Source organism: Monodon monoceros, unplaced genomic scaffold, assembly GCF_005190385.1.
Source record: "Monodon monoceros isolate NGI ecotype Baffin Bay Population unplaced genomic scaffold, NGI_Narwhal_1 Super_Scaffold_6, whole genome shotgun sequence".
NCBI lineage: Eukaryota > Metazoa > Chordata > Mammalia > Artiodactyla > Monodontidae > Monodon > Monodon monoceros.
In genome coordinates, this window is record NW_021703783.1 from 95,351,546 (window position 1) to 95,366,652 (window position 15,107).

The window sequence follows — 15,107 nt, forward strand, 5'->3', positions numbered from 1 at the left end:
GCCAAATAAATAAATTTTTTTTTTTTTAAAAAAGAAAAGGACAAAAAGGTCAAAGGCATCCATATTTCCATTACCTTGCTAGGGGCCAGGGCACATCAAGAATAAAGTATTAATACCTCCCAGTCCATCCCTCTAGTCCCACATCTATCTTCACTTTGATTCTCTGCTTCCAGACTTTTCTCTTGGCTGTTTGTCTGTGCGCCCTGCTAGTTAGTCAGTGAGCTCTTCCAGTGGAGAGAATCACCTGCACTCATCTTCCTGTACTCAGCACCTGCCATGGGGCCTGGCACGCAGGAAGCACTCTGTTAACCTTTGTTCTCAATGGACCCCAGTTATCAACACCTAACAGTGCAAGGGTGAGGAGCGTGGGTTAATTTTACCCTTGATCTCGACAGCCAAGCAATGTTCTGAGTATGAGCGAGGCCCTGTGATGAGCCCTTTAGGTCACCCCTGGCTTTGCACCATCTTCAGTTTAGGTTTTCTACATAAAGAGAATTAATAAATACGATTATAGCAAAACTTGTATGGTAAGGTAGAAAATAGCACGGATAATAAAACCAATGCCCCCCAAACAAGCACCGAGTCACAGACCGTCAGATGCACTTATTAGCCACAGGCAAAAACATGATCAGAAGGCTATTCCACTGGTATATTTGTTTTACTTGCCAGATAAGTATTGATGTCCAGTTTCTAACAGATGCTATTTATATCAGAATCATAACAAAAGTGCCATCCATCTGCCTTGGCATCCAGAGAAAACATAATTCAACATGACAGTAAGAAATGTGCACAGCCAAACAGAAATGGCATCAGAAGCAAAAACTGTTGGAACTGGTATCATGGGGGGAAAATTATCACTTGACAAAACTGGAAAAAGTTGCAAGCAACACAAAAAATGTTGGCAGTTAAATCCAAATACTTGAGAAAAATCTTCTCCTTGTCTATTCTGATATCAAATGGATGTTTGTCAGATTCTGGGGCACATACACTTTAAAGCTCCCTTTTTAGACCTTCCGTACACTCACTCCCTCATTTACTGAGCATCTCTACTTTTGGACAGTGGAAAAAATAAAGGGTTTGGAGTCAAGAAGACACAGAGTCAAACTGGTCCCACTATCTACCAGGCAAACCTGCAAGTTAATTAACCTCCTCCTGACCCAGTTTCCTCAACTGCAAAATGGAGATAATATCTCTCTTTAAAGCACGTTATTCATAACCTGGAATCTAGGGACAAGGTACACACGTGTGCATTTTTAGATCTTCAGACTCTCAGAGGTTAAATGCCAAAGTGTGTGTGAGGTGATTTTTCTAGAGAGAGGATACATGGCTTCCACCAGGTTCTCAAGGGGCAAGTGACCCACGACGGTTCAGTGCCACACTCCGAAGGCTGTGACAGGACTCAGATAACGTATCTAAAGAGCCTGACACACAGCAGGCTGTGCTCACTCCCGGACGGTTGTCCTTAACTTTAGGTCCTGGGAAGGCACAGAAACATGAATCAGCCAGAGCCCAGGGTCAAAGGCAGGGAGACCGTTACGGTATAAGGTGTTGAGGGTCGTCCCCGGGTTTCATAGGACGAGGAAGAAAGGCAAACTAAAGTCTGTCCAGAAACACTCGAGCGGGAGAAAACAACAGGGTGGAGGCACCGGGCATATCAGGACAGTGACCTGACCATCACCACAGTGTCCTCAATGCCTAGACAGGGCCTGGCATACAGCAAGTGCTCCATAAGTAACTGTTAAGTAAACAAATGACTGGGACCAACCCAGGGTCCAGGATAAGACCATTTACAAATTCCCAGGAGAAAAAACACAATTCAGAAGGTGTTCCTGAAAACTACTACTAGTCAAAAAATTTTCATTTCAAAACTCCTACGCAAATACAATCATCCACATTCTCTCCCTTAACAGTGAGGACACACTGAGCCTACAGCCTGGTCACCCTGTAGTAAACCCGGCCACCCAGGGCTTGGTTATGAACCCCAGGAGAAATGTCCTTTAGATGGAGGCATTAGAAATGCTTTCTTTTTTTTCCAAAGGAACTAGAATGCCTTATTTGCCTGGACAAAATGAATTCAATTGCTTTCTTTTTTTTTTTTCTTTTTAATTTTCTTCTCCTGGGTTCAAGAAGCTCACAGCTAATAAAACAAAAATGAAGCAGACTCACAAATATAGAGAACAAACTAGCGGTTACCAGTGGGGAGAGGGAAGAGGGGAGGGGCAATATAGAGGCGAGGGGAAAAAAGGGGTTATTATGGGATTATATGAACTCATGTGTGTGAAACTTTTGAAAACTATAAAGCACTACAGAATTTAAAGAATCTTTCATTCAATGTAAAAAAAAAAGAAGCTCACAGCTAAATTTGCAGCCCAACTGTGTTAACCATCACAGATGATCTGAGTACCCTCTTTCCTCCTGAAGTTACTTTCCTATTTTACCATATTGTCTATATTTTTAGAAGTCACCTCGAAGCCCAGTGAGACTTCTGGAGTACACACATATCTGAGAGTGTAAGAGCACTGGTCAAGAACACAGGCTCTGGGAATTCCCTGGAGGTTGGTGGTTAGGACTCTGCACTTTCACTGCCGAGGGCCCGGGTTCAATCCCTGGTCAGGGAACTAAGATCCCGCAGGCCGCACGGAGGGCCCAAAAAACAAAAACAAAAATAAGAACACAGCCTCCGTCACCAGGCAGTCCTGACGCAGAAGCCTCACGTCACCATCTATCAGCTTTGTTGTCCCTTAGCTTCTCTGCATCCCTGCTGCCTCATCTATGAAATGGAAATAATAACTGTATTTTTCATATGCAGGAAGTGAGCACTAAATTAAAAAGGTAATGTGAGGTCCCAAACTGTGCCTGGAACATGGTAAGTGCTCAATAAGTATTAGCCAGGCGGAGCAGTAGTAGTAGAGACAGTAAAACTGCAGAAAAACAGATGAAAAGATAACAATGGCGCCTGAAACAAATTAAACAAAAGAGCAGTACAAGATTGAAACCCGAGAAAAAAGTGGAAAATGAGGCTCTTTCGTGCTCGAAGTGCTTCGTGTTCATATGTTATTCATTCACAGAGTTTTCTCAAATGCTCCCTCCCTTTGCATCTCCTCTCCTAAATGGCGTGGATATCCTAGATAGCAGTGCGTTGAAGGTGAATTAATATTTAACAAGTATTCAACCTACATAGTTGCACAAGCCTAGACCTGGGGTATTCTTAGATAAGTATGCTGTACAAAAAAGGTCAGCTCACTAGTGGTATTTAAAGGAAGGAAGCAACTGTTAGCTTCTTGCCTCACCCACACCTTCTCATCTGTACCGTACAGCTTGTTTGTCAATCCTGGCAGGGGAAAGAGTCATCCAAGAAAAACTTCAGTGACCAGCATCATCTACTAACCTTAAACATTCACTCGATACCTGTAAAGAGGCTTTATTAAAGCGACTGTCTGGTTAACAGCCAATGGCCTCCCGCTGGATTCCTGCTCTGGGCGGGCGCCAGACTCCTGAGCATCCTCCTGGAGCTGGTTCTGTCTCCATGTGCCACTCAGCTGCAGGGGTCACAGCGTGGGCGCTGTAGAGATCTCTGCACAGGAAGAGGTGGACAGCTGGAAAAGGTCAGGGAAACGGAAGACAAAATGGACAGCAAATTTAAAGTCTCATGTAAGCATTTCTTGACAAATATCTACAAGCACCTGCCATGAGCCAACAACTAAACTGATGGCATAGGGAAAGGGAGAGCACAGGTAGCTGAAATAAATCCTTGCCCTCCTAAAGCTTCCAGTAAGGCTGAGTGGGAGACAAATACGTCCACAGAAAATCAAAATCCTTGCCTGATTCACTTTCGATTCCCCAGAACTTAGCCAAGTAAATGCTGAATTGAAGACAGCGGATAAAAGAAAGAGATGAAGGAACAGCAGTATGTGAAAGTCAAAAAAAAGTCTTTACAGCATTTCTGTAAGTCTACTCATTTAGGGGCACATACAACTTAAGAAACATTATTAAATTACTCCTCTTGAAAGTGAAGTAAGAGTCCTCTTAACAGGGGCAAGGCATCCTGAAAGGTAAAGATTTTCAGGACAGAAGGAAAAGGAAGTATGGGGTGATTTAACCAACAGTCTTAAAGAACCTCTGAAATTTCAGAGTGCTTCCAAACAACATTTCTGAGAGAGGCAGGGATAACTCGTGCGGCCTGAGGATGAAGAATGTTCCAGAAAGACCAGAGATTCTGACATGCGACATAAGTGCTGAGTTTGAATTCTGGCTCTGCAACTTCCGGTTGTGTGATTTGGGGACAACCCCCTTCACCCCGTGGAATTCAAGTCCTCATCTATAAGGCGGAGTTTAAAATATTCGAAAGACTGCTGTGCGGACAGATGAAATAAGGGACATGAAGCATTTTGTAAATTGGAGCGATGTAACCCTCAAGAGATGCAGAGAGGCAGATTCGCCATCTTCCTCGTTGCTTATAGTCGGTTTCCCCCACACAAATAAGACGGTACTATTCACTGCAGTAGCCCCAGGGCCGACAACGGCTCCTGCCACAGGCAGGCGCGCCACACACATATGTGGAACGAGTAAACGGGTCACCAGCCCTATGCCACGGACGGGGAGGGGACGCTCTGCGTCCCGGGGCTGTGGGACTGCCAGAGCTGCCCGCCCGGGGCCCTCGTCAGCCCCCCCGGGCTCGCGCGCACTCGCCGCCGTCTTACCCCGGCCCCTTCTCAACCCTCCGCCTCGCGGGGCCCCTTCTGAGCGCCGACGCACTTCTAAGCGCGGATCCCAGGGCCCGAGGCCGCAGAAGCCCAGCCCACTCGGCGTCTCTAGGACGCTGTTGCCAGAGCGACGATGGCCCTCGCTGATTGGAGAACAAGTTTCCGCACCTGGCAAGAAGCGGAGCTCCTATTGGCCGAGTCGACTACGGAATTGGGGGCGGAGGGGTGTGCCCAAGCCTGCCGGTGGCTCCGCCCCCTCAGAAGGAACTTCCGCCGGAAATTCTTTCCCCCGGGCGCGGGAACTCGGTCGGAGTTCTGGTGGCCGGCGTCTTGGAAGCGCGTTTCTGTTAACGTGGCCTTCGCGGGAGCTGTCGGACGGGTCTCACAGAACCAATTCGAGCCGCATGGCCACACGGGAGCCAGCCCCTTGCTGCGAAGCAGACTCCTCACCTGTAAAAACCGAGCTTACCCACTCAGGGCCTGGTATCAGGATGAAGGGAGGAATGTATCTAAAGCCGCAACCGCGTGCTACGCCCTTTCTACATGTTAGCACTTAGGGCGATTGTGATTGTTGCATTACTTGGTGTGTCTGATTGTGTCCTGCTGGCCTCCTTCAGGAGACCTGGTGAAGGCAGGACAAGGTTGCTCTGCCAACCCCTGTATCTGCAGCCTGCTCGGGGCCACACGTATATAGTTAAGTAGATAGTCATCAGGTAAGCCAATTCTTACCCACACTCGCAGGCTGAGTGGAAGCTCAGTAAGTCATTTCGATAATAATAGTGGCAATGACAGTAGTTGTCGCTGGCCCTTCGGGAGCACGTCCCTTATCAGGCACCCAGCTAAGTACTTTACATGTCATTTAATCTTTTATCTTCATAACAGCCCTATGAGGTAGGTACTATAGTTATTCCTGTTTTACAGATAGGAAACTGAGGCACAGAGAGGGTCCAAGGACACAGCTAGTCAACGGCAGACCAGGATTAGAACCCAGGCAGGCTAGGTCCCACGTCCTGCTCTTCATCACCGTCATACCACTCACGGTGGGAGAGAAGCAGTGGCCCAGAGGCTCAGCCTTGCCGAGGAATCCCCACCACTGGGCTCTGTCAGCAGGTAAGTTACAGGGTGGCCTGCTGAGTGCCCCGGAGAAGGATGTTTTATGGTTCCTCTTGGCAGTCTGACTGTCCATCACTGGTAAGCGAGTTTTCCTACTCACCGAGAGAGTAAATTCATGTCCTCTGTCTCCTCAGACCTCCTGCACTGAGTGAATGACCTCACCTCAGGTCCCACTGAGAAAACCAGTCCATAAGAAGGGAACAGATGGGACTTCCCTGGTGGTCCAGTGGTGAAGACTCTGCACTTCCACTCAGGGGCCACGGGTTCAATCCCTGGTCAGCGAACTAAGATCCCACATGCCTCACAGTGTGGCCAGAAAAATAGAAGAGGAAGGGAACACATGGTTGCCTCACAACTGCTTTGGCGCCCATCTCTTCTGTTCTTGTTCCAAAAGGTGAAGGGTTGCTTTTCACAGAGGCTACTTCCGCCCCTTGCGTCCTAAACCCCATCACCATTTGCCATCTCTTGGACTTCACTGCTTAGGTCAGCAGTTCTCCAAGTGTGGTCTGGGAACCCCTGGGTGTCCTGAGGCCCTTTCAGAGAGTCCATAATTGTCAAAACTATCTTCATAGTAAGATGTTACTTGCATTTTCAGTCTTATTTTCTTGTAAGTGTACAGTAGGGTTTTCCAGAAGCTACATGATGTGTGACATTGCAACAGATTGAATGCGAAAGAAGATAGGAGAATCCAGCCGTCTTCTGTTAAGACACATTTTAAAGAGATTTTGTAAAAATATAAACTGCCTTTCTTTTCACTAATTCTTTTTGTTTTGGAAAACATAATTGTTCATTAGAATGTTAATATGTGATGGGTTTATTGTTATTTTAAATGAAGTAGTGAACAAGTATCTAAATTTTTTTATCCATTTCACTATCTAGTATGGTAAATAGTGATAGATATAACTCACAAAAAAGCAGAAGCTTTGGGGGACCCTCAGTACTTTTCAGGAGTGTAAATGAATCCTGAGGCGTGGTCCTGAGACCAAAAGGGCTTAGGCTAGGAGTCCCTAACCCCCGGTAGGGAACCGGGCTGCACAGCAGGGCGGGACCATCTAGTTGCAGGAAAACAAGCTCAGGGCTCCCACTGATTCTGCATTATGGTGAGTCGTATAATTATTTCATTATATACTACAATGTAATAATAACAGAAATAGAGTGTACAATAAATGTAAGGCACTTGAATCATCTGGAAACCATCTGCCCCTTTCCCCACCCTGGTCCATGGAAAAATTGTCTTCCACGAAACCAGTCCCTGGTGCCAAAAAGTATGGGGACTGGTGGGTTAAGTTACTCCCTCTCTGTCATAATAGCCAACAGTCTCATTCATTCATTCATTCTCTGCGTTTCTATCTATCTTCTCTTCCCTCCTTCCCTGTTGAAACATGTTCTGGTGTCCCGCATCTTTAACAAAAAAAGATTCTTTTCTAGTTTCCACCCCATTTCTCTTCTCCCCTTTAACCCACTTCTCAGTAGAGTCATCTACACATGCTGTCTCTCTCTCAGTTGCTGTTAACTCTTGATCAGTCTTAACAGAGGCATGGCTCTATTACTCCCTGACACCTGGTCAATTTTCATAAATATTTCTATACCTGACTTTACCTTACTTGACCTCTTAGTAGCACTCAACGCAGTTAATCACTCCTTCCTACATGAAACTCACTCTGATCAGCTACGATAACATCACGTGGTCCTGGGCCTCATCCTGAATCACCAGCTACTCCACTCTCAGGCCCCACTGGTAATTTTCCTCCTCTGTATGGCCTTTGGACATTAGGGTCCCTCTGACTCTGACCTAGGTGGTCCTCTTATACTTATTGCCAGCCTTGACCCCCTCCACTGGTATGTATCGAAGACTACCTGGACTTCAGCCATCCACATAGCCCTTGATCTGCCAACCTCCCTCACTCTGACCCATTTCAATAAATGGTACCACTCGATCCCTTAATGATCATTGCTTCCTCCCTCACGTCTAGTGCTGCAGCAACTCTTGTCGTTCTAACGCCAGAATATGTGCACTGTGATCTCATTCATCCATTCTCTCCAACCTCACCGGCCCCACCCTGTCTTATGAGGAGGGAACATAGGCAGAGCCTTTATTGTGGTTTCCGAAGGAAAAGCCAGGCAGGTTCAGCAGGTTTAGCTTTGGTTAGTTTGAATAATTTCAGCAAGTCTTTTATTATCTGTAGGAGTTGGCTAACCCTGGGAAGAGCAGTCACTCCAGTGTTAGCAAAACCCCAAGACGTCAAAGCTTCGGGAAGTACAGAAAATAAAAAACAAGGGAAATACATGTTAATCCATTCATCTGTTGATGGGCACTTGGATTGTAATGGGTACATAATTGTAATGAAGCGTATTGATTTTGTAAAATTCCTTTTCTAGTCATGTGTTGCTGGTATGTACGAATACAATTGATTTTGTATATTGACTTTACACTGAGTGACTTTCACTTATAAATTCTAATTAGCAATAAGCTTTTTGTATTTTCAAGTTACACAATATTGTGATATGCAAATAATGAGTTTTATTTCTCTAATTCTAATATGTTACGTGTTTTTCTTGACATATTGCACTGACCGGGGTCTCCAGCATAGTGCTAAATTGTAGTGGTGACCACAGACATCTTTGTCTCATTTCTAAGCTTTCAGTATTTCACCATAAAATAAGCTGTTGGCTTTAGGGTTTTGTTTCCTTGTAAGTACAACAGATTAAGGTTTCCTTCTAGTCCTGGTTCACTAAGAGATTTTATTTTAAACAAGTGTTGAATTTTATCACACTTTTTTCTACATTTATTGAAATGATCCTTTGGTGGTTCTCCTTTTTTCTATTAGTGTGGTGAATTTTTAATGTTGAAATTACTTTGAATTCCTGGAATAACTTATTATTTGTATATACATCACAGGATTAAATTAGCTAATAGTTTGTTTAGGATATTTGTCTATTTACTGGACACCCAAAGTTTTATTGGACACTCACAGCCATGCTCATTAATTTATATGCTGCCTATGGCTGCCCTTGCAGTAAGTGGAAGAGTTCAGTAGTTGCAACCGAGATTGTGTGACCCACAAAGCTTGAAATATTCACAAAAAACATTTGCAAAAAAATGGCCCTTTGCCAAAAAAAAAAAAGTTTGCCAATCTTTGGTCATTTTCAAAGGAGAGACTGACCAGTAATTTCCCTTTTTTGTAATGTCCTTGTCAGATTTTAACATTAAGGTGACACTGGCCTCACAGAATAAGTTGAAAAGTGCTTCCACTCTTTCATTTCTCTCAGAATTTTGTGTGATACTTGTGTTTGTTTGTTTGTTTTCTTTAAATATTTGGGAAAATTCACTGGTGAAGGTATTTGGTCCTGGAGTTTTCTTCATGGGAGGCTTTTAGTAATTTGTTCAAGTTCTATATTAGTTGTCAGACTACTCAGATTTTCTGTTTTCTTCTTGTGTCTATTTTGGTAAGTTGTGTTTTCCAAAGAATTTGTCTACTTCATCTCAATTGTCAAACTTACTGGCATAATATTGTTTATAACACCCTCTCAGTACAGTGTCTGTTGGATCTAGGGTGGCAAATCTTGAATCTGTGGCTTAATATCTTTCATCAGTTTTGGAAAATTCTCAGATGCTATGTCTTCAAATATTGTCTCTTCTCCTCTGAGAGCCACAATTACCTACTCACATAACACCAGGACAGTTGTTTAAAAAAAAACAAAAAACATTCTGTGGCTATTTGTTTGTAATCTCCAGGATTATCTCACGGTGATGTTTTTAGTTGCGGCATGCCTGCAGGATCTAGTTCCCCGACCAGGGATTGAACCTGGGCCCCCTGCATTGGGAGCGTGGAGTCTTAACCCACTGGGCCACCAAGAAGTCCCTCACTGTATCTGTTTTTTAAGTTCACTTTAGAAGGCCTATTTAAAATAACACCTAACACATCTAACACCAAAAAATGTAATGATAGGACATTAGGAATTTACTAAGTCTGTGTTAAATTTCTCTCCTTCTCTCCAATTCCATCAGGTGTCCTCTTGTTCAAATCCAGTAATAGTTGAGGTGATTTGTTGTTCAAAATAAAGTTAACTGAGATAAGCTGCTACATTAGAGTCTTTGTAAAGATTCTAGTTTTTAGTAACACTCTTTTCCGAGGGAAAATTGTAGGGGGAAAATGCTAATAGTTGGCTGTGTGAGCAAACACGGGACTTAATAAATGTCTTTTGGACGGCTCTGAACTCAACAGTAAAGCATAAGTGGTGTATGATTGGGTCAACATAGCCTAGAATTGGCTCAAAATCCTTGAAACTCAGAATCCTTGCTTATTTCCTGCAAGAGAAGGATGATTTTTTCCATGTATTTAAACATCTGATTAAATCAGTCTGTCATGAGGTTTTGTCCTAGGACTCTTTTATTCTTTCTTTCTTTTTCTTTTTCTTTCTTTCTTTCTTTCTTCCTTCCTTTCTTTTTTCCTTCCTTCCTTTCTTTTTTCCTTCTTTCTTTTTTCTTCCTTCCTTCCTTTCTTTTTTCCTTCCTTCCTTTTTTCCTTCTTTTCTTTCTTTCTTTCTTTCTCTCTCTCTCTCTCTTTCTTTCATCTTCACTCCAAAGTGTTTACTTTTTTATTGTCCCAATAAAAGCCCATAAAGTCTATTAGATTAGGTTTGCTCTCTGATCAAACAGACCCGAGTTCTATAATGTGACGGTGGCTCCAAGGAGGATGCTGTGGGAGATAGTTTTCCTCCTTGGCCACACCTTCCAAAGAACACTCCCTTAGATGCCCTGAAGTGGGTCTGCTTCCAGCAGGGCTGAACCCATTACCTTGTCCAAGATACCCTGCAGTACCACGGAAACCAGAAACACTGCGCAAGAAATTGTTTCAGCCTCGACGACACAACCCATTGTAGGAACCTGCTGCTCAAAACCTTTGAGGATAATCTGGAGAAGCAAACCATGGAAAGATGAGGGAAATAGTTTTACGCCTGCGGCAGCCAGCAAACAACTCATTCCCTCAGTGATTACGAAGAAACTCGGGGTCATGGTGAGCTCTGTCTGCTCTGTGGGTTCTGAGTACTCATGGCTACATTTTCACCACAATTCAGTACACCTAGGAGACAAGGCTATAAGATCAAGCCTGTAATTATCTCACGGTAATCAACAATGATGTTATAAATGGAAGTTATGCTTTCATGTGGAGAAATAAGCAGCAGGAACTGCTTAACCCCTCAGACGTTTCCACCTCGTCTATTCATAAAGAAGGAGGGAAGAGCCAGTGCGTGACATGGGATACATAATGCATCTGAAGGGAAGCGGAGAATATCCCTGGGAAATCTGCTAGGAAGACTTCCCTGACTGCTGTGCTTCTGGTGGCCTCATAAAATGAAGACCAGAATCTCCTGAGCAATCCTTAGGCGAAAATAAAATAAGAAGAAATGAGGTATAAGTAGCTCTTTTGGAAAAGCCACTGTGGTTATTTTTTCTCTACTAAAATAGGTCTTTCTCTCTCAGATATTTACCTTGACACGTGTCGCAGCTGCTCATTTTAGTTCAGTCAGCCAGCAGCTAAATTGCAGATTTTAAACACTGTCTCTACAAATAATCGATTATCGTTTGTAAACAGGGGGCCATTTTTGTGCCTATTTTAGGATCGTCCGTGGAGAGACTACACAGGCTAGGAGTAGCAGCTCCCCCTTCATGTGCCAGTAAATGAGGAAGCTCTTCATTTCCCTTAACAGTTACTGGTTGTCTCCATTCTTGAAAACAGGAATCAAAATCCACTTGTCTTACCCCTGAACAAGATTCCATAGTGTAGAATACTGGCGTTTAGAATTTTAATGAATCCTGCCCTGCCCTCCGGATATTTGATTGCAGCAATCTGAGAAGAACGGCCCGCCCTCTGGAACAAAGAAGCAGTTAGAAAATAACAATTTCATGTTTCATGCACCTGGGCAACTAGCAAACCCTTGACAATCACAAGTAGTTCTCTTTGCTGAGCGCCAGGATCTCGCAGCAGCTTGTAATTAGTGCTGTTTAGCATTTAATTTGCCTTTAGTTAGGTAACAGGCACTTACTGGTTACCTGATAGGATTGGAGCTCTGTGCTAAGCACAGGATGGGGACAGTGATGAATGAGGCACAGTCTCTGCTTGTGGTCTACTTGGGGCTGAAAACACACACTTTGGAAAGGAAACTTGAAAACGAGTACAAAATGTTTTCTTAACAAACGTAAACCAATACCCTATTGTAGGGAATTATTACTCTTTGAGAGTTCAAGGCTCTAACTCCCGGCATACTCCATTCTAAGGAGAAAGGTACTTGCTGTCACATCTTGTCTCACAGCGAGAGTGGGGACACCCCAGCCACTCATTCTCTGGGCTAAGGAAGGTTCTGGCCTTCTCCTCCTCTGGAGACCCCCAAGTGTGGTAGGGACCCAGGAGAGAGGTAGCCACCAGCCCCTGAAAATCAGTCTGTCTGCCATAATTGGCAACCCTCCTGACGTCTTTGGTAAAAATGGAAACCTGGGTACCTACAGGACGGCAGCGTCAGTGAGCTAAGTTAATTCACGACGGCCTCCTGGAGACCGTTTTGAGCCCAGCTCGCGGCAGGTGGTGGACGTGAATCGGCAACACTTAGAAATAGCAGGGAAGGCTTTCCAAGAGGGCAAAATGGTCCGGCCGAGTTGGGGAAAAGCGCGTGAGGTGTGTAGGAGTGAGCTGTGTGGCCGGACCAGAGAGGGCCCACGTGGTGAGTCACAGACGATGTGCTTGCAGTTGAGATGACCAGGGAAGGCTGAATTCAACGGACGGTGGGACCATTCAGACCACCAACACGTCACTGACGGTCTCTTCTGAGCTAACTTCTCGGCACCAAGGAAAGTGAAAGAGACACGGCCGTAGCCTCAAGAAGCAGATGGTCGCAGGGCCGGGGTCTGTTATGAGAGACACAGGAGTGGGCATGGGAAGGAGACTTCAGGGGCTTCTTGGAGTAGACCTTGCCCGTGCTGAGCTTCAACCTTAAATCACCGTAATCCGGGCTGAGCTGGGGACGGCAATCCAGGCAGAGGGCAGAGCCTGAGGGCGGCACAGAGGCCCAGCCAGCCAGTGGTTCTTGAGCAGAGTTAGATGGGCTCCAAGCTACCAGCTGTATTTGAGTAAGGACGACTTTCTGGAAATCACATGCACTATGGATTGTAAAGGGGGGAAATGAGAGACAGCAGAAATAGGTGGGGGAGATTTTAACCAATTCACTTAAGTTTTTCGAGGATGCAAAAGATTGGAGAAGAGAGAGTCTTGTTGGCCTTGGGAGTCCCTCCTTCTGCAGAGATGGCCTTGCTCGTGATATTTTAAGACTTCTCTTCCCAGCTGGTGCCCAACACCACGGATACATGTAAAGATGACAACTTTAAAGAGGGGGGAATGCATTTTCTGGTTGATTTTTTTATATTTTAAACACACTTAGCATTCTCTGGTGTTTAAAGAATGCTTTTAATAGAGCACAGATTCCTTCCATCAGCGGTGAGGGGACAGATTTAAGGACTGCAGCTCAGACATCGGGTGCCAACTGGCTTACAGGGATCCAAGTGTGAGAATCAGATTGTCATTTGATGTGTAGATTTGGCAAAGGCTCAGCACGCCTTGGCGATGGCTGCTGTGGGCCCAAGCTGTGTGACAGGTGCTTCTGTAACAAATTCTCTTTGCCCTCGCTGGCAAAGTCCATCACTGGCTAAAAATTCACGGTCTCCCCCACTGATCAGCTCCTCTCGGGTTGAACTGATAAGACAGTTTGACCACCGAAGAGTCACAGCATGTTTGAGCTGCATGGGTTTTCAAGACACCTGATACGAGACCTCCTCATTACGAGATGAAAAGGGACCTCCCCCTTGGTCCCACCACTAGTGGCAGAGCTGGGTTAGAACCGGTTGCCTGACTCATTTTACTGCATCCTATTTCTTCCCACCGGGCATGCCCGTCTCTGGCCCCTGCCCTACCCACATCCCACCTGCTGCAGACTCAGCTCTCACCCTAGTTTTTACATCTAGCAGTCTCCCTGCTGTCCGTGCAGTCACCTCTCCTTGCTCGGCATCCTCCGTACCATTCCTTTTGTTCCCGATTGGTGAGGGGGCAGGGCACCAGCCTAGTTCTTGCCTGGGAGGTTACAGCCCCCAAGGGCAGGACCAAGAACAGTGCATAGAAGGGACAGGGCAGATGGTTTTCAGAAAAAAACAAAACCCACTCCAAGAGTGAAAGATTCCACTCACTCGTTAGGCGCTAACTATATGCCAAATCCCGACGTAGGGAAAGACTGACACAGCACGGTCCTGCTTTCAGGGTGTCACTGTCCACGTGGGGAGACAAGCGCAGGGCAGTGAGGCGGGCAGGATGAGAGGAAGGCAGGGGACGCCTGGGAGCGGAGGGGAGCATTCGCCAGGTGAAGGCAGGGCTGGGCGTCTCAGGCAAGGGAGGCCAGAGACGCGGGCAGTCCCGGGCTTGGGTGGGGGTCTGCACAAGTGGCCGGGAAGGACTGCCAGCAGTGGAATGGCTGTCCCAGGAGGTGGTGAGCTTGTCGGGGACGGGTGTCCAGGGATGTCCGAGGGCATCCCTCAGCTGGGTGGGGCTGGACCATCTGGCCAACGTACCATCCCAGTCTGAAAACACTCATTGTACAGTGAAGGGCGGAAGATGGTGCTGCACGGGTAGGGCGGTGGGCCAAACCCTAGGGGTGGACGGCATCCGCGGCCCAGAGTCCTCGGGGACACCCAAGGACTCCCTCCACCCGCTACCAACTGCAGTCACTCTGCTCAGAAAGGTGGTAAAACTGTCCCTCACGTGGGACCTCCCGGGACAGGGACTGTGCACCTCGCCTGTATCCACAGGGCTGAGGGCCACATCCGGAGTGAGGGACCTCACTGTGGACTGAGGAGGTCGGCTGTCACCGGCGACTTGGCCACTAGGGGGTGCTCACCAGCAGTGCCAGGCACAGACCATCAATTCTGCGAATTTTATTCATGCTTTCAAAGCCACTGAGATCATGTAACGACCATCCCACGAGGTAAGCAGGATGAAGCTAACCTCCGTTACGTAAATTATGACACCGGATCAGAGAAATTAAGTGGCCTACATGCTTAGGTGGGAGGGCCACCAAATTTGAGTCAGGAAGGCCCTCCTGGGCCTTTCAGACAAAGAAACTGGGTGAGTGGGGGAAGGTTGACATGTCCCGAATGGCAGAGTGTCAGGGCCAGGCGGAGGGCACAGGGGTGGTCCCAGCTGGTGAGGGGCTGTGGCTGGTGCCCCAGATACTTTCTGGGATCTTTTGGGT

At 46.1% G+C, this 15,107-nt stretch overlaps 1 long non-coding RNA gene across 1 annotated transcript in view; it reads right to left on the bottom strand.

The window, feature by feature from the left end:
- The window catches only part of LOC114886100, a 28,546-nt gene extending 23,738 nt beyond the window's left edge, over window positions 1-4,808 (bottom strand). The window contains exons 1-2 of the long non-coding RNA XR_003791240.1: window positions 4,701-4,808; window positions 3,389-3,596 (exon numbers count right to left, since the gene is read on the bottom strand). This is a non-coding gene — a long non-coding RNA (uncharacterized LOC114886100). The remainder of the gene's footprint in view (window positions 1-3,388; window positions 3,597-4,700) is intronic.
- Between the last annotated feature and the right edge of the window lie 10,299 nt (window positions 4,809-15,107).